This window comes from Schistocerca cancellata, chromosome 1 (genome assembly GCF_023864275.1).
Source record: "Schistocerca cancellata isolate TAMUIC-IGC-003103 chromosome 1, iqSchCanc2.1, whole genome shotgun sequence".
Taxonomy (NCBI): domain Eukaryota; kingdom Metazoa; phylum Arthropoda; class Insecta; order Orthoptera; family Acrididae; genus Schistocerca; species Schistocerca cancellata.
Genome location: NC_064626.1, coordinates 845550654 through 845570536, shown reverse-complemented (window position 1 = coordinate 845570536; position 19883 = coordinate 845550654). Strand labels below are relative to the sequence as shown.

Below are 19883 nucleotides of genomic sequence, written 5' to 3'. Positions count from 1 at the left end.
AAAAACCAACATATTGTCGACGAAATGTTTTTCGAACTTAATATCTTTAATTACAGGCCACTGATAATGCTTTACTTCAATACGGCGAAACGCGTCTGATGCGAAAAACACGCAATTTCTTGTAGTTGCAACGATGGAAAGAAAGTACTTTCAGGAATTTGAAAGCAGTTGCAGACACTATGGCCACATGAATGAAGAATTGTTACTTACGTTAGACAGGATATAGATGTGTTGCATGTAGTCACGGGAGATTGTGTTTCACGCTACTTTCACCTGTTGTTCCAAAAGAGCAGGGATTCTGGACAAATTGTTACTTGCGTAGGTCAAGATAAATGGGACCTCTGTATATTGTTAACGATCCCTTGGGAAGGCTGAGCCCGATAAATATTCCGTCTGCATTCTGAGCACGAGGATCCAACACATTTTTCATTTAAATCGAACAATAGTTCATGCTGGGGATGAACTGTCTAGCTCTTAGGTTACAAAGACGTAACGCTCAAGTGTATCTGAAAATGACAAGCGGAAGAGAAAATCTGTTCACTGAACATTAACAGTCTGGTTGCCGCGTCGTGTTTTTCAATTCTGAGGTCGTTGAGCGACGTACTTGATGCAAACTACGTGGATCCCGTACGTCAATTGAGGCAGTAGACTTGTTTCACAATTGTCTCATGCAAAATGTATCTGGATCGCCCTCTATATCCCTCTCGCGTTGTCCCATGCTGGCGAATGTATTCGCGTGCCTATCGCAATGTTCGCCGCCTAGCGTACCCGGCCCCACGGCGAGGCGTGCTGCGTATCTCGTCGCAGCCGCCCTCCCCCCCCCCCCCCCCCCCTCCGACAGCACATCGCATTACTTCATGCATTAAGGGCGCCTCAGATTTCAAACATGTCGCGAGAATCTTTAGTTATAACAGAAGCTCCGGTGTTCACCGGGTTCTAGATTCATCAGGTTCTAGTGACTTGAAGGTTGTTCATGCGCTCTTAGTTGGCGATAAACAGGTAAATAACTGGATAAACCAAATAGGCTGTAAACCCTAGAAAAGTGTGTAATTGGAAGCAAGCCATTTAATAATTTGTATCAAGGAAACAAAATGCTTATCGTAAACCGGGAATACTTTCACCGATTTTCAGATTAAAATCTGATTACCATGACTTTTTTTAACTTCATTGATATATATATTAGTGAACATAGGGGCTTGTATGAAAGAATTACAGACTAATTAGTACAATTCATTTTCTAAAATGCAGGGGAAATAATCGGAAGGAAATGTATGTGGACAAAGTTAGCACCACAACTATCAGCTACTATTCCATTTATGATCAGTATTTCAAAAACACAATGAAACGTCGACCACCCAGAAATATATTACGTAGATCTAAAGTTTCTTTAAGTGCCTTATTGAGCCTCATAAAAGGAAAAAAACCTAGTATGGTAAGTAAATCGAACAGTGCCATCCATCATCGAAATTATAAATGTAATGAAAAGTACTAAAAGGAGTACTGCACAAGTAGCTCCAAATTTTGTTGAACATAATACCTACAGTTTCATCTTTATCAGAGCTAAATCCTCGTTTCCGAAGATCCATTGCATTTAGATTTACGGGTATCATTTCTTCCTTTATCGAGACAATAGCTGGCACTAATAGCCAACCAAGCTTTATTCCTTGCTTCCCGAGATATTTGACGTTATATGGTATACCTGAATCACCGCCTGAACCACAACAGCTTGTAGTTTGAGCAATACGTGACGGGTGGTGTTTTTCAAGGTTGTAAGCAGATTAACGATTAGAAATGAGCCTTCTCTTTATACCGATAGTTAATGTACGTATTGTTTAGTTCCACACTCTCAGTGGTGCCAACATTGTTTAATAAATTGTGTATGCGTAATCCTCGGGTAACAATGACCAGTGATCAAAGTAACCCCAAAACAAAGAAATCGTGTATGTCTCCTCATAAATCGTAATTCTAGTGGTAGATATATGTATCTATGTCCCCCCCCCCCCCCATGAACCATTGACCTTGCCGTTGGTAGGGAGGCTTGCGTGCCTCAGCGATACAGATAGCCGTACCGTAGGTGCAACCAAAACGGAGGGGTATCTGTTGAGAGGCCAGACAAACGTGTGGTTCCTGAAGAGGGGCAGCAGCCTTTTCAGTAGTTGCAGGGGCAACAGTCTGGATGATTGACTGACCTGGCCTTACAACATTAACCAAAACGGCCTTGCTGTGCTGGTACTGCGAAAGGTTGAAAGCAAGGGGAAACTACAGCCGTAATTTTTCCCGAGTGCATGCAGCTTTTCTGTATGGTTAATGACGATGGCGTCCTCTTGGATAAAACATTCCGGAGGTAAAATAGTCTCCCATTCGGATCTCCGGGCGGGGACTACTCAAGGGGACGTCGTTATCAGGAGAAAGAAAACTGGCGTTCTACGGATCGGAGCGTGGAATGTCAGATCCCTTAATCGGGCAGGTAGGTTAGAAAATTTAAAAAGGGAAATGGATAGGTTAAAGTTACATATAGTGGGAATTAGTAAAGTTCGGTGGCAGGAGGAACAAGACTTTTTGTCAGGTGACTACAGGGTTATAAACACAAAGTCAAATAGGGGTAATGCAGGAGTAGGTTTAATAATGAATAGGAAAATAGGAATGCGGGTGAGCTACTACAAACATCATAGTGAACGCATTATTGTGGCCAAGATAGACACGAAGCCCACGCCTACTACAGTAGTACATGTGTTTATATGCCAACTAGCTCTGCAGATGACGAAGAAATTGAAGAAATGTATGATGAAATAAAAGAAATTATTCAGATAGTGAAGGGAGACGAAAATTTAACAGTCATGGGTGACTGGAATTCGGTAGTAGAAAAAGGGAGAGAAGGAAACGTAGTAGGTGAATATGTATTGGGGGTAAGTAATGAAAGAGGAAGCCGCCTGGTAGAATTTTGTGCAGAGCATAACTTAATCATAGCTAACACTTGGTTCAAGAATCATGAAAGAAGGTTGTATACATGGAAGAACCCTGGAGATACTAAAAGGTATCAGATAGATTATATAATGGTAAGACAGAGATTTAGGAACCAGGTTTTAAATTGTAAGACATTTCCAGGGGCAGATGTGGACTCTGACCACAATCTATTGGTTATGAACTGTACATTAAAACTGAAGAAACTGCAAAAAGGTGGGAAATTAAGGAGATGGGACCTGGATAAACTGACTAAACCAGAGGTTGTACAGAGTTTCAGGGAGAGCATAAGGGAACAATTGACAGGAATGGGGGAAAGAAATACAGTGAAGAAGAATGGGTAGCTCTGAGGGATGAAGTAGTGAAGGCAGCAGAGGATCAAGTAGGTAAAAAGACGAGGGCTAGTAGAAATCCTTGGGTAACAGAAGAAATATTGAATTTAATTGATGAAAGGAGAAAATATAAAAATGCAGTAAATGAAGCAGGCAAAAAGGAATACAAACGTCTCAAAAATGAGATCGACAGGAAGTGCAAAATGGCTAAGCAAGGATGGCTAGAGGATAAATGTAAGGATGTAGAGGCTAATCTCACTAGGGGTAAGATAGATACTGCCTATAGGAAAATTAAAGAGACCTTTGGAGAAAAGAGAACCACTTGTATGAATATCAAGAGCTCAGATGGAAACCCAGTTCTAAGCAAAGAAGGGAAAGCAGGAAGGTGGAAGGAGTATATAGAGGGTCTATACACGGGCGATGTACTTGAGGACAATATTATGGAAATGGAAGAGGATGTAGAAGAAGATGAAATGGGAGATATGATACTGCGTGAAGATTTCGACAGAGCACTGAAAGACCTGAGTCGAAACAAGGCCCCGGGAGTAGACAACATTCCATTAGAACTACTGACGGCCTTGGGAGAGCCAGTCCTGACAAAACTCTACCACCTGGTGAGCAAGATGTATGAGACAGGCGAAATACCAATCCCAATCCCAAAGAAAGCAGGTGTTGACAGATGTGAAAATTACCGAACTATCAGTTTAATAAGTCACGGATGCAAAATACTAACGCGAATTCTTCACAGACGAATGGAAAAACTAGTAGAAGCCGACCTTGGGGAAGATCAGTTTGGATTCCGTAGAAATATTGGAACACGTGAGGCAATACTGACCCTACGGCTTATCTTAGAAGCTAGATGAAGGAAAGGCGAACCTACGTTTCTAGCATTTGTAGACTTAGAGAAAGCTTTTGACATTGTTGACTGGAATTCTCTCTTTCAAATTCTGAAGGTGGCAGGGGTAAAATATAGGGAGCGAAAGGCTATTTACAATTTATATAGAAACCAAATGGCAGTTATAATAGTTGAGGGGCATGAAAGGGAAGCAGTGGTTGGGAAGGGAGTGAGACAGGGTCGTAGCCTCTCCCCGATGTTATTCAATCTGTATATTGAGCAAGCAGTGAAGGAAACAAATGAAAAATTCGGAGTTGGTATTAAAATCCATGGAGAAGAAATAAAAACTTTGGGTTCGTCGATGACATTGTAATTCTGTCAGAGACAGCAAAGGACTTGGAAGAGCAGTTGAACGGAATGGATGGTGTCTTGAAGGGAGGATATAAGATGAACATCAACAAAAGCAAAACGAGGATAATGGAATGTAGTCGAATTAAGTCGGGTGATGTTGAGGGTATTAGATTAGGAAATGAGACACTTAAAGTAGTAAAGGAGTTTTGCTATTTGGGGAGCAAAATAACTGATGATGGTCGAAGTAGAGAGGATATAAAATGTAGACTGGCAATGGCAAGTAAAGCGTTTCTGAAGAAGAGAAATTTGTTAACATCAAGTATTGATTTAAGTGTTAGGAAGTCGTTTCTGAAAGAATTTGTATGGAGTGTAGCCATGTATGGGAGTGAAACATGGACGATAAATAGTTTAGACAAGAAGATAATAGAAGCTTTCGAAATGTGGTGCTACAGAAGAATGCTGAAGATTAGATGGGTAGATCAGATAACTAATGAGGAGGTGTTGAATAGGATTGGGTAGAAGAGAAGTTTGTGGCACAACTTGACTACAAGAAGGGATCGGTTGGTAGGACATGTTCTGAGGCATCAAGGGATCACCAATTTAGTATTGGAGGGCAACGTGGAGGGTAAAAATCGTTGAGACCAAGAGATGAATACACCAAGCAGATTCAGAAGGATGTAGGTTGCAGTAGGTACTGGGAGATGAAGAAGCTTGCACAGGATAGAGTAGCGTGGAGAGCTGCATCAAACCAGTCTCAGGACTGAAGACCGCAACAACAACAACAACATATATGTATGTGAACAAAAAGCTCAACAGTCGTCTGTTTTGAGAATTAGTCGAGTACCGTACATGATATAGCTGAACACCGATAGTTTTTTTCTGTTAAATGATACCAGTGGAATGTGCACAATCTGACGTTAACACTCTTGCGCGATTACAGTTATAAGTCGCAATAGGTTCGCTAACTTTTGCGCAAGACAATCGGTGCCATTTGGCGTATACTGCCGAACTTAACCACCAGACTGACAGCCAGTAGAGAGCTGTAAAACGTTTGGTGTATGAGTGGACAAAGTAACCATGGCGGCAAAGTATATACCGTGTACGGTACATGGCGTAATTTGTCTGTAATTTCGCAATTCATAATCATACAAACTGTTTCCGTATTAGAGTCCATCTTTTCAAAATATCTCCGATGAAATGATGACATGACCAAAATTCTCTCAACAGTAAGAACATTAAGACCACCCCTCTCTGAATCTTGTAAAGGATATGTGAAGTGGCACTCAAAGTGATGGCGATGCAGAGGAATCATACAATTAGCTCAGTGCACTGAGAACGGAAAAGTTTGTTGTTTAAGCGACTGTGACAAATGACAGGTCTGATTACCAGGCGCGTGACACTGAGCATCACGAAAAAGTCCTGCTCAAATATGGATTCACGTGCCATTGTAATTAGGATCTGTTGTAGGTGGGGGGGGGGATAACTTTGAAACCATGAGAAGGGGACAGTGACTTGGACATCCACACATCATGTAAGACGGCACTTCACACAGCAGCGGTCGCTCAGTCACAGACATTTTACACTGGAGAGCCAAAGAAATTGATGCACCTGGCTAATATCGCGTAGGGTCCCCGCGAGCACGCAGAAGTGCCGTAACACCACGGGCATGTACTCGAATAATGTCTGAAGTAGTGCTGGAGGGAAATGACATCATGAATCCTGCAGGACTGTCCATAAATCCGTAAGAGTACGAAGGGGTGGAGATCATTTCCGAAAACCACATTGCAAAGCATCTCAGATATGCTCAATAACGTTTATGTCTGCCGACTTTGGTGGCCAGCAGAAGCGTTTAAACTCAGAAGATTGTCCCTGGAGCCACCCTGGAGCAATTCTGTACTTGTGAGATGTCGCATTGTCCTGCTGGAATTGTCCACGTCCGTCGGAATGCACGATAGACATGAAATGATGCAGGTTATCAGTCAGGATGCTTACGTACGTGTAACTTGTCAGAGTCGTACCTAGACATATGAGGGGTCCCATATCACTCCAACTGCACACGCCCCATTCCATTACAGAGCCTCCACCAGCTTGACATGCAAGGTCATCGGATCCATAAGGTTGTCTCCATAGTCGTACATGTCCATCCGCTCGATACCATTTGAAACGAGACTCGTCAGTTTCCAGTCATCAACAGTCCACTGTTGGTGTTGACGGGCTCAGGCGAGGCGTAATGCTTTGTTCAAATGGTTCTAAGCATTATGGGACTTAACATCTGAGGTCATCAGTCCCCTAGACGTAGAACTACTTAAACGTAACTAAGCTAAGGACATCACACACATCCATGCCCGAGGCAGGAATCGAACCTGCGACCGTAGCAACAGCGCGGTTCCGGACTGAAGCGCCTAGAACCGCTCGGCTACAGCGACAGGCGTAAAGCTTTGTGTCATGCAGTCATTAAGGTTATACGAGTGAGCTTTCGGCTCCGAAAGCCCATATCGATGATGTTTCATTGAATGGTTCGCATGCCGACTCTTGTTGAAGGCCCAGAACAGAAATCTGCAACATTCTTACAGGAAATTTTACCGGCCAAAGCGATGTGGGAGATTTGATGTTTTACCAGATTCCTGATATTCACGGTAAACTCGTGAAGTTGTTGTACGGGAAAATCCCCACTTCATCACTATCTCGGAGATACTGTCTCCCATCGCTTCTGCGTGAAATATAATACCACGTTCAAACTCACTTGAATCTTCATAAGCTGCTATTTTTGCAGCAGTTATCGACCTAACAACTGCGCCAGACACTTGTCATCTTATATAGGCGTGTCGAGCGCAACGCCATATTCTGCCTGTTTACATACACTATTGATCAAAAGTATCTAGACATCTGGCTGAAAATGACTTAAAAGTTCGTGGCGCCTTCCATCGGTAATGCTGGAATTCAGTATGGTATTGGCCCACCCTTAGTCTTGATGACAGCTTCCACTCTCGCAGTCAAACGGTCAATCAGGTGCTGGAAAGTTTCTTCGGGAATAGCAGCCCATTCCTCACGGAGTGCTGCACTAAGAAGAGATATCGATGTCGGTCGGTGAGGCCTGGCACGAAGTCGGCGTTCTAAAACATCCCAAAGGTGTTCTATCAGTTTCACGTCAAGACTCTGTGCAGGCCAGTCCATTAGAGGGATGTTATTGTCGTGTAACCACTTCGCCACAGTCCGTGCATTATGAACAGGTGCTCGATCGTATTGAAAGATGCAGTCGTCATCCCTGAATTGCTCTTCAAGAGAGGGAATCAAGAAGGTGCTTAAAACATTAATGTAGGCCCGTGCTGTGACAGTGCCACGCAAAACAACACGGGGTGCAAGTCCCCTCCATGAAAAACACGACCACACCATAACACCACCGCCTCCGAATATTACTGTTGGCACTACACACGCTGGCAGATGACATTCATCGGGCATTCACCATAACGACACCCTGCCATCGGATCGCCACATTGTTTATCGCTATCCGTCACGCCACACAACCTTTTTCCACTTTTGAATCGTCCATTGTTTACGCTCCTTACACCAAGCGAGGCGTCGTTTGTCATTTACCAGTGTGATGTGTGGCTTATGATCAGCCTCTCGACCATGAAATCCAAGTTTTCTCACCTCCCACCTAACTGTAATAGCACTTTCAGTGGATCCTGATGCAGTTTAGAATTCCTGTGTGATGGTCTGGATAGATGTCTGCTTATTACACATTACGACCGTCTTCAACTGTCGGCAGTCTCTGTCAGTCGACAGACGAGGCCTGTACGCTTTTGTGATCTACGTGTCCATTCAAGTTTCCACTTCACTATCACATCGGAAACAGTGGACCCAGGGATGTTTAGGAGTGCGAAAATCTCGCGACAGACGTATGACGCAAGTGACACCCAACCACCTGGCCAAGTTCGAAGTCCGAAATTACGCGGAACGCCCCATTCTGCTCTCTCATGATGTCTAATGACTACTGAGGTCGCTGATATGGAGTACCTGGCAGTAAGTGGGAGCACAATGCCACTAATTTATGATTCGAAATTCCTTTTCTTTCTTTGTTAAACGATCACTGAATCCTCAGCTACCTTAGAAATTCACTTAGGAGTCATGAAATTACTACAATAATAATAAGTTTTTCGCTGGCGTCTTCTAACTTCTGAAAATCCATGAGAGTGTTTACAAATTAACCTGTTCCGATGTAATACACGAAATCCCGAGAGTAGTCACAGAGACTGAACAAAGCAAAACATATACCTGCTTAATGTCCAGTTAAGCCACTTCTGCTACACAAAGAGTGAAGTATTTTAAGGCTCGACGCATAAAAGATTATGCACCACTGTTTTACAGTATTTAATTACGAAACGGGTCCTCAATAAAAACCACTTTGGCTCTGAAGCCATCGAATCCACCGTAGAAGCGTCGTGAAAGATGCTTTCGTAGACATATCCTTTCATGCTCATACCCAAGTAAGTAATTTCCGGCTGTGCGTGCGTGTGTGTGTGTGTGTGTGTGTGTGTGTGTGTTTGTGTGCGGGCGCGCGCGCGTTTGAGAGGGCATACTTTGGTGGAAGGGGATTCTTCGGATGGGAAAAACGTGTACATCATTCACTGAAGGAAGTAGGCTTGTTTGTGCGCGCGAAATCGAAGTCTGTAGCGTAATGACTGAATAAAGAGGCTTGCAATGATTCCATAGATATTACTAGTTACCTTTCCTTTCGATGTGAATATATTATCAGCTGATAGCTACAGTATGTACACCCAGGGAATTATTGTTGAGCTCCTCAAATGTTTCACTCGTTGAAGACGAAGGTAGGGGTTGTGTATTTCCCCAAGTGTTTTCCATATGTAAACACGTTCGGCAATGTAAAAGCAGACCCGTCGTATCAGGCCACATCTTTTGTTCAAGCAGTTCCCATCGCACTCTTGTCTTTATACAATGAGTCTAGTCTCACATGATACTCGTCATTCAATTTCGTGACCTCGATTTTAGGTCACGTAGCAGACTTCTTTAATACTCTCTATGGTTAGCTTCAGTTTTTCTTCTGTTCGCTGGCTGGCGATGTGTGCTGTCTAGTTGCTGAACACCGTAGCCCTGCACCCCGTCGGTTGCTATGGCGGATGTACCTGCTAAGTGAGCACCGACAACTCAGTAACACCCAGCAATCATACACGTTGTGGCTGCTCATAACATTTGTGCGTAATCTGTAGAAAAAGGGAAAGCGGGGCAATATCTCTGGATAACGGACCAGTCACAAACAGTTATCGAAACTGAAATGCTTATATGAGTACGAAACTGTTATTGTATCTGAGCGCTGTCGATTTATAAAGTTTGATTTTTCTATAGTGCCAATTTCTTATTTCGACAGCATCATTAGTGTGTAGAGGTATAAGCATTTGCAGACAAGATAAATTTTGTCGAAGTTAATTCCCGTAACATCACTTAGACCTGGAATAATGTCAGTATTTAGTATGTCCAAAAGGTCAACGTCGATCAGCTTTATTCTTTGAAAGTGAACAGATGAAATAGGCTACTTTCAGTTTCATCCTTAGAAGAGGACGCCTTCAGTACTTCAAAGTCTTACAAACTGTATTCGGTGGCTTTACTTTTGGAACTAACTTGAACTGATCGACGAGAAAGTACTGAAAATAACTGACAAGTTTCCAATCTCTAATGTATATTCCTCTGGTGCTGCAACATACGCAATTGGTCATACCTTAGGTATTGCTACGTTGGTCTCACTAAGAGAAAGATGAGCTTCGACGAAAAATACAAGATGAATATAGCGTAGGTGATTCGAAACATCCTCTAACAAGGGAAACTCCCCATGCCCCCACCCCCCTCATATTTAGTAGTAAGATGGCCGAGTGAACAGCCCATCAAAAACTGACCATAGATCAAGCATGAAAACAGGAAGGAAGTGTACTGAACCGTGTAAAAAGAAGCAAAACCGAAGCAGTGAACGGTCCAAGTTCAAGGTATGCAACATCGAGAGACCTTGAATGGCCGCGGCGTCGTGGTTATGTGGTCACGGTATTAGACTGTGCCGGCCGGTGTGGCTGAGCGGTTCTAGGCGCTTCAGTCTGGAATCGGGCGAACGCTACGGTCGCAGGTTCGAATCCTGCCTCAGGCATGGATGTGTGCGATGTCCTTAGGTTAGTTAGGTTTAAGTAGTTCTAAGTTCTAGGGACCTGATGACCTCAGATGTTAAGTCCCATAGTGCTCAGAGCCATTTGAACCATTTTTTTATTAGACTGTGAGGGGGGAAGATCCGTGTTCAACTCTTCCTTGCGCCCCCTATCTGTTTTCCACAAAATTGTGGACTGTCCGTCCAGTCATTGACATGTTTTTCTCTGTATTCAAATTTTTGTCTATGTCGTTGTGTAACGTCCGTTTGCAAAAGCGAGATGTAGGGAAGGGACCTCCAGGCGTTCGTACCTGCTATCTGTTCTAAACAAGTACCAGATGTTATGGCTCTTGCACTCCGTTTTGGAAGTTTTGAGTCTTGAATTCTTTTGTTGTAACATAGTTTGCACCCGTTTATTTGTTGTTTTCCTTATTTGAGGGGTCTATGAGGCATCTCGCCTGCTCTCAGTATTCATCACATTTACCTGCGATTCTAACATATTCTTATAACATGACCCATATTCTTTAACCAGTATACAGGGTGTTACTAAAAGGTACGGCCAAACTTTCAGGAAACATTCCTCACACATAAATAAAGAAAAGATGTTATGTGGACATGTCTCCGGAAACGCTTAATTTCCATGTTAGACCTCATTTTAGTTTCGTCAGTATGTACTGTACTTCCTCGATTCACCGCCAGTTGGCCCAATTGAAGGAAGGTAATGTTGACTTCGGTGCTTGTGTTGACATGCGACTCATTGCTCTACAGTACTAGCATCAAGCACATCAGTACGTAGCATCAACAGGTTAGTGTTCATCACGAACGTGGTGTTGCAGTCAGTGCAATGTTTACAAATGCAGAGTTGGCAGATGCCCATTTGATGTATGGATTAGCACGAGGCAATAGCCGTGGCGCGGTACGTTTGTATCGAAACAGATTTCCAGAACGGAGGTGTCCCGACAGTAAGACGTTCGAAGCAATAGATCGGCGTCTTAGGGAGCACGGAACATTCCAGCCTATGACTCGCGACTGGGGAAGACCTAGAACGAAGAGGACACCTGCAATGGACAAGGCAATTCTTCGTGCAGTTGACGATAACCCTAATGTCAGCGTCCGAGAAGTTGCTGCTGTACAAGGTAACGCTGACCACGTCACTGTATGGAGAGTGCTACGGGAGAACCAGTTGTTTCCGTACCATGTACAGCGTGTGCAGGCACTATCAGCAGCTGATTGGCCTCCACGGGTACACTTCTGCGAATGGTTCATCCAAGAATGTATCAATACTCATTTTAGTGCAAATGTTCTTTTTACGGATGAGGCTTCATTCCAACGTGGTCAAATTATAAATTTTTACAATCAACATGTGTGGGCCGCCGAGAATCCGCACGCAATTGTGCAATCACGTCATCAACACAGATTTTCTGTGAACGTTTGGGCAGGCATTGTTGGTGATGTCTTGATTGGGCCCCATGTTCTTCCACCTACGCTCAATGGAGCACGTTATCATGATTTCATACGGGATACTCTACCCTTGCTGCTAGAACATTTGCCTTTACAAGTACGACACAACATGTGGTTCATGCACGATGGAGCTCCTGCACATTTCACTCGAAGTGTTCGTACGCTTCTCAACAACAGATTCAGTGACCGATGGATTGGTAGAGGCGGACCAATTCCATGGCCTCCACGCTCTCCTGACCTCAACCCTCTTGACTTTCATTTATGGGGCATTTGAAAGCTCTTGTCTACGCAACCCCGGTACCAAATGTAGAGACTCTTCGTGCTCATATTGTGGACGGCTGTGATACGATACGCCATTCTCCAGGGCTGCATCAGCGCTTCAGGGGTTCCATGCAACGGAGGGTGGATGCATGTATCCTCGCTAACGGACGACATTTTGAACATTTCCTGTAACAAAGTGTTTCAAGTCACGCTGGTACGTTCTGTTGCTGTGTGTTTCCATTCCATGATTAATGTGATTTGAAGAGAAGTAATAAAATGAGCTCTAACGCCCGCATCTCGTGGTTCCCGGGTTCGATTCCCGGTGGGGTCAGGGATTTTCTCTGCCTCGTGATGGCTGGGTGTTGTGTGATGTCCTTAGGTTAGTTAGGTTTAAGTAGTTCTAAGTTCTAGGGGACTCATGACCATAGATGTTAAGTCCCATAGTGCTCAGAGCCATTTGAATTTTTTTGAGCTCTAACATGGAAAGTAAGCGTTTCCGGACACATGTCCACATAACATATTTTCTTTCTTTGTGTGTGAGGAATGTTTCCTGAAAGTCTGGCCGTACCTTTTTGTAACACCCTGTATAGTATGACGATTGAGAAGACGACAGAAGAAGAATAAACAAGTCAGTGATCGGACGGAGCTTTCATAATTTTGTGAAAAAAAAGGACATGAGTGAGATTTGAACACACATCTCCCACGTTGCTGTCCAACAGCGTAACCACTCAACCATAACGTCCTGATTCTTGAAATTCACTCGATGTCACACATCTTGAGCTTCGACCGTTCGCTGTTTCCATTTTACTTCTTTCTTCGCAGTTCAGTACACTTTCTTCCTGTTTTCGTGCTTGATCAGTTTTCAGTTTTTGATGGGCTATCCACTAGGCCATTTTACCACTAAATCTGAGGGGGGTTCGATGGCAAATTTACCTTGTAGTAATTGAACAGGAGGAGAAGACCCCACGCTCCTTAGTGTGTATCTAAGTGACATTGCAACTACGGGGAGTACTGGACTGAATATCAACAGGTATTCGGCAGTAATTTCCTCCAAATTTTCTTCTAAACCATCTGACCTTTATGTTTGCGGCATAGGAACGACTGAAGAGACGGACCTGTGGTCGTAAACATACTACAATTCTCCTGTCTTAAAGAAAAGTTGTTGACCTCCAAGTTACGGGGAAGGAGTGTGTGCAGTTGAACATCTCGTTGAGAGTAACTTCCCATCAGTTTATGAAAATCTGGCTGCCGATGACGTGCAAAATTTGTAGACACGTATCAGCGGCCATTGTTCTGCCGAACAGTGAGGTCCCAGAGCCAGAGATGTACTGCTGGAACTCCGCACAACGCACAAATCTTCTGATACTGCAGCAGTTTCCCGCGAAAAGTTAGCTGTTGGGTCCACTCTTGTGCTACTTGCTATAACTGGTGTAACCTTCAAACTGAATAATGCCTCGTCTATGAACGATATTCTTCTCAAAATCTCTGTCAGCAGCGAACTGCTGTACCCATTTCCAATACGAAACTGTTGTTTTCTAATTCCTTACTTTACATCGCGTGGTTCCTGTCCCTGCACAAGACTTATCAATAACCATTCTTTCATTCTTTGATGCGTTTGCAGTCACTGTTGTTTCATGAGGTATGATATCCCGAGGGACGACATTCCTTATGACATGGCTTAATAATTTCCTTCGTTTAGAACTTACGAGTATGTACATATGCTAGGTGCCACTATTGGAGACGGCATAACGAACGCGTTACTCCTTCTAACACGCGCTCTGACACACTTTTATTGAACTCGTACGCCAGTAAGTATGCAGAGTGAAATGCGCTGCTCACAATAGTGTGCTGGCACACAGCTCATTCGCAATAGTAGTGGTGAAATGCATAACTGCGAACTTCGCAGCTCCAACTAATTGTCGTTGCTCTCGAGAACCGACCGCGGATCTCCGCTTTTACTTGTAGTTTCTTAGTTCTCGCCTGTTAGTTCTCCTTTCTTGGTTCTCGCTTTTTAGTTCTCTACTGCGTGTTTTTTTTAATTGACCTTTTACCACAGGAATTAAGGTACAAGTAACTAAACAAATTAGAACATTGAATTGAAATGTGCACTAAAAGTACGTATTAAAACGTACGTTTGTAACAATAAATACGTTGAATTACGGAACAAAATATTCCATCAATTTTCAAAAATGGGTGTCAAAATGAAGCTGGGCGAAATATTTTGCAAACAAGTTATGATGAAAATGGCCGGCCGGGATGGCCGAGCGGTTCTAGGTGCTACAGTCTGGAACCGCCCAACTGCTACGGTCGCAGGTTCGAATTCTGCCTCGGGCATGGATGTGTGTGATGTCCTTAAGTTAGTTAGGTTTAAGTAGTTCTATGTTCTATGGGACTGATGACCTCAGACGTTAAGTCCCACAGTGCTCAGAGCTAATTTATGATGAAAATGAGGCTGTTTACGTACTAATGATATGGGGAGCGACAACAATCTCTATGGGCGCCCCACACATACGGATAAATGACACTTCGCTGTCTGGCCAGGCGTCGCAAGTCGTCCACGGTCACCAGGGAGATATGGGTACCGAATCCTACAGCAGAGCATAGATGCCATAGGTGCTTCTGAAAGCCACCGTACAAATACATAATTGGCAGAAAACTGTCGAAGCTCTCAATGATTCAACGGGGGACGTGAGAAAGGAGATAAATTCATTGAATGCTTCCATCAGACGGGAAAGGAGTGAATTGTTGTTGTTGTTCTGGTCTTCAGTCCAGACACCAGTTTGATGCAGCTCTCCATGCTACTCTATCCTGTGCACGCTTTTTCATCTCCCAGTACCTACTGCAACCTACATCCTTCTGAATCTGTTTAGTGTATTCATCTATTGGTCTCCCTCTGAGATTTTTACCCTCCACGCTGCCCTCCAGTACTAAATTAGTGATCCCTTGATGCTTCAGAATATACCCTACCAACCGATACCTTCTTCTAGTCAAGTTGTGTTACAAATTTCTCCTCTCTCCAATTCTATTCAATACGTCCTCATTAGATATGTGGTCTACCCATCTGATCTTCAGCATTATTATAACAGTGCTGTAATTTTCTTTGAAAGTATAAAAGTTCGAAAACGTACCTGTTATAATGTTTAGATTAAAAATATAGGAAAGACCTGATCACTCTCGTTGCTTACGATGGTTATAGGTGCAATTACATGTCTGATGTATCACTGTGCCTTTCGAGGATTATGTTGTAATTATCGAAAAAATAAGATTGTTTCTTGTAATCACGCTATTTATTCTCCATCGAAGTTTGTAGCAGATTTTATCAGCTTATGTGACAGGATGTATTAGGGACGCAAGATCTATAACGGGCGGTCAAAAAGTTGACGTGGTCCAGAACCGATAAGCCAATCAGACAAAATCGCCGTGAGCATGGAGGCAATCATCCGACCGATGCACTCACTCCGTCTTCAGGCCACGAGTGGCCTACCGACACCTTCCGACCGCCGTGTCATCCTCAGTGGAGAATGCGGATAGGAGGGGCGTGGGGTCAACACACCGCCCTCCCGGTCGTTATGATGGTATTCGTGACTGAAGCCGCTACTATTCGGTCGAGTAGCTCCTCAATTGGCATCACGAGGCTGAGTGCACCCCGAAAAATGGCAACAGCTCATGGCGACCTGGATGGTCACCCATCGAAGTCCGTACCACGCCTGACAGCGCTTAACTTCTGTGATCTCACGGGAACCGGTGTATCCACTGCGGCAAGGCCGTTGCCATCCCACCGATGCACCAGGTTGAAAATACCCGTTTGGGAAAACATCGTGTCCTGCTGCGTGGAGAAGTCCGTAACTGCCTGGTGCACATCCTCGTCCGACGGGAATCGTCTTCCCTTCAGGGCCTTTCTAGCCCTAGATTACTAAACCCTCGTAAATTATGGCTGCAAATAGGGTATAAAACATTACATTTGTGCTAATTTGGTGTTTAACACACCACTGGAGATGTACTACTGGTCGTTAACTAATGCATAACCTATAAATTATGACTTCCTTTCTATAACGTGTAGGGTAGTTAGCTTTACGATGGTTTAATAGCAACTGAATATTTTCCCCGCGTCGTTGTTCTAGGGTTAAGGGACCGAAGGCTTGATAATCGCATGGGGAGAGAACTGGCCCATAGGGCGTGTACTCGAGTGTCGCCCACATGAGTTGACATAACTTCTGGGTTACGACATTTACAGTTTGGGGACGTGCATCATCGTGGGACAGCAGCGCCCCTTGTCGCACCATTCTGTGGTGGTTTTCGACATCGGGAGCCAAGTAAAGAATAACAACACTTTTGTCTTCTTTGGATGTATTTGTAATAACGTTACAATAGTTTCCGCATTTACTCCACGAACATCAGAAAGACACGAGTACCGCGCTGATCTCTTGCCTGAATGTCGGCACTTATATACCCGAATCGGAGCCGCACTACGTTGTTTAAACGATGCTGCAACGCCCTGAATCGGAAATTTTTTTGTCGCCAATTATATACACTGACACTTATTTGATTAATCGTACTTTCCTGACATCATGTTCCGTATACAAAGAGCCAAAGAAACTGGTACACCTGCCTAATATCGTGTAGGGCCCCCACGAGCATACAGAAGTGCCCCAACACGACTTGGCACGGACTCGACTAATGTCTGAAGTAGTGGTGGAGGGGATTGACACCATGAATACTGCAGGCCTGTCCATAAATCCGTCAGCACGTTGCAAGGCATCCCAGATATGATCAATAATGTTCATGTCTGGGAAGTCTGGCGGCCAGCGTAAGTGTTTAAACTGAGATGAGTGTTCCTGGATTCACTCTGCAGTAATTATGGACGTGTGCGGTGACGCATTGTCCTGCTGCAATTGTTCAAGTCCGTAGGAATGCACAATGGACATGAATGGATGCAGGTGATCCCACAGGATGCATACGTACGTGTCACCTGTCTGTGAATCATATCTAGACGTATCAGGGGTCACTTATCACTCCAACTGCACACGCCCCACACCATTACGGAATCTCCACCAGCTTGAACAGTCCCCTGCTTATATGCAGCTTGAACAGTCCTCTGATTCATGACGTTGTCTCCATACCTGTAGACGTCCATCCGCTCGATACAATATGAAACGAGACTCGTCTGATCAGGCAACATGTTTCCAGTCATCAACAGTCCAATGTCGGTGTTGACGGGCGTTAAGCTTTGTATCGTGCAGTCATCAAGGGTACCCAAGTGGGTCTTCGGCTCCGAAAGCCCATATCGATGATGTTTCGTTGAATGGTTCGCACGCTGACACTTGTTGACGGCCCAGCATTGAAATCTGCAGCAGTTTATGGGAGGGTTGCACTTCTGTCACTTTGAATGACTCTGATCAGTGCTCGTTGGTCCCGTTACTGCAGCATATTTTTCCAGGTGCAGCAGAGATTTAATGTTTCATCTGATTCCTGACATTCACGGTACACTCGTGAAATGGTCGTAAGGGAAAATCCTCACTTCATGGCTATCTCGGAGATGCTGTGTCCCATCGCTTGTGCGCCGACTGTAACACCACACTCAAACTCACTTAAATGTTGATAACCTGCCGTAGTCGCAGCAGTAACCGATCTAACTACTGGTCAAGACAGTTGTCTTGTATAGGCATTCCCGATCGCAGCGCCGTAATCTGTCTGTTAACGTATCTCTGTATCAGAATACGCATGCCTATACCAGTTTCTTTGGAGCTTTAGTGTATGTACTTGGAAGCGCTTCGCATATGACACTGCAGACATGCGGAACTGAGATAAATAAACTGTTCAATTGCAAAACAATTTAACGTAGATATCTCCAGTAGCTAATAACCAGCGTAATAACTAGCCTAATGCTAGCCTTTCATCATGTTTTGTTGCGCGTTGATTGCTATTGCTCTGATTATAAACTTCCCGCTCTTGTAATGAGAAACAGTAGAAAAACGTCGAACGAGATACGTGCGAGGTTTCGGAATAATGCTGAGGAAGGCTAGAGCTGCAATTCAGTGTGAAGTGCGCTACCTCCATGCGCTTTATACGCCCTCTCAAATTCAGAAAACAATAAATTTTTCTGCATTTGTTCATTTCTGTTTATCTTATTGATATTGGTTAAGTTCTTCGTGTATTCTGTAGTTACAATTGATAATTCTTTCTTTTAGTTGGTTTGTGTATCATTCGCCATGTTTTATACCTCTTGAAGCAGCCTTGTCAAGTACCTATTTTATTTGATTTGTTTTGTTTATTAAACTGTTTCGCACGTATGTTTTTCCAGTTTCGTGTTAAAATTTTACCTGTTCACTCCCATTATACTTATTTATTGTTCAACTTTTTACGTTGCACTACTACCACACTGTCAAAGATGTCATTTACTGTGCGTTTGTGCTTCAGTCGAGTCGTGTAACTTGTTTTCACATGTTGCTTACGAACATTGTAGCGTCTTTGGCGACAATAGTAAGGAAATGTCTTGTAAGACGAAAACCGGTTAACACAATACATTAATACTGAAGAACAAAAAGAAACTTGTGATTTTTTTTGACGTTAGAGGGTGGTCGGATGTAGTTCTTGTCGGACTCCGTTACCCTCAGTGACGGAAGTTGTGCACCGCAACTGTCTGTGTGCAGTGCTATTCTATTACACGCCGCTATCAGGGCTGATAAACCCCTTAGAGTACACTTAGCCGAATTCAGCGACGGTTGGATAGATCCATACTCTAATTTCACGAACTGACACAAAAAATGGTTCAAATGGCTCTGAGCACTATGGGACTTAACATCTGTGGTCATCAGTCCCCTAGAACTTAGAACTACTTAAACCTAACTAACCTAAGGACATCACACACATCCATGCCCGAGGCAGGATTCGAACTGACACAACTGATACACTTTACCTTGGTCAAGAATTTCGTTCTGGTTGGTAGTAGTTATGTGAGACAACAGAGTGAAAGTAATCATGTAGTAGTAGTAGTAGTAGTAGTAGTAGTAGTAGTAACTTTATTCATCCGTAGATCTCTTTTTACAAGGATATAGGACATGTCAAAGTATTTACAAATTTAGATCAATTTAAAATAACGTAATTCGTATACACATATATTTACAGACTTGTAGTTAAGAGACAATCATTAGATTTACTCCTGGTATACAATACTTTTTTTACATATAGCTTATTAAATAATGTAATGCCATATTGTTCACTCATATCTCACTATCAGTCACTGCATGCACTATACACACCATTGTTTCGTTACACTTCACTCAGTACACACACACACACACACACACTGGTGATCTCTGCACCATTTTCTGTACCGCAACTTCCCATTTGCTATACTGAAAAACTGTCTCAGCATCCCTCCATAATGTGTGAGATGCTGAGCTCAGAAGGAGAAAGGGGTGTTACTATTGTGCCGTGCATAGCTTGGGGGTAAGTATTTCTAGAAAGGAAAAAAAAGGAAAAAACATAAAGGTGTTATGTGGCATGTTGGATATCTTATAATCATCATTATTATTAT

General features: G+C 43.5%; 1 protein-coding gene and 1 pseudogene across 1 annotated transcript in view; one reads left to right on the top strand and one right to left on the bottom strand.

Annotated features, from left to right (window-relative positions):
- The window catches only part of LOC126162453 (cytochrome P450 306a1), a 421350-nt gene that overhangs the window by 241071 nt on the left and 160396 nt on the right, over window positions 1–19883 (top strand). The gene's annotated exons all lie outside the window — the stretch shown is intronic.
- On the bottom strand, window positions 16001–16118 carry LOC126100308 (5S ribosomal RNA; annotated as a pseudogene).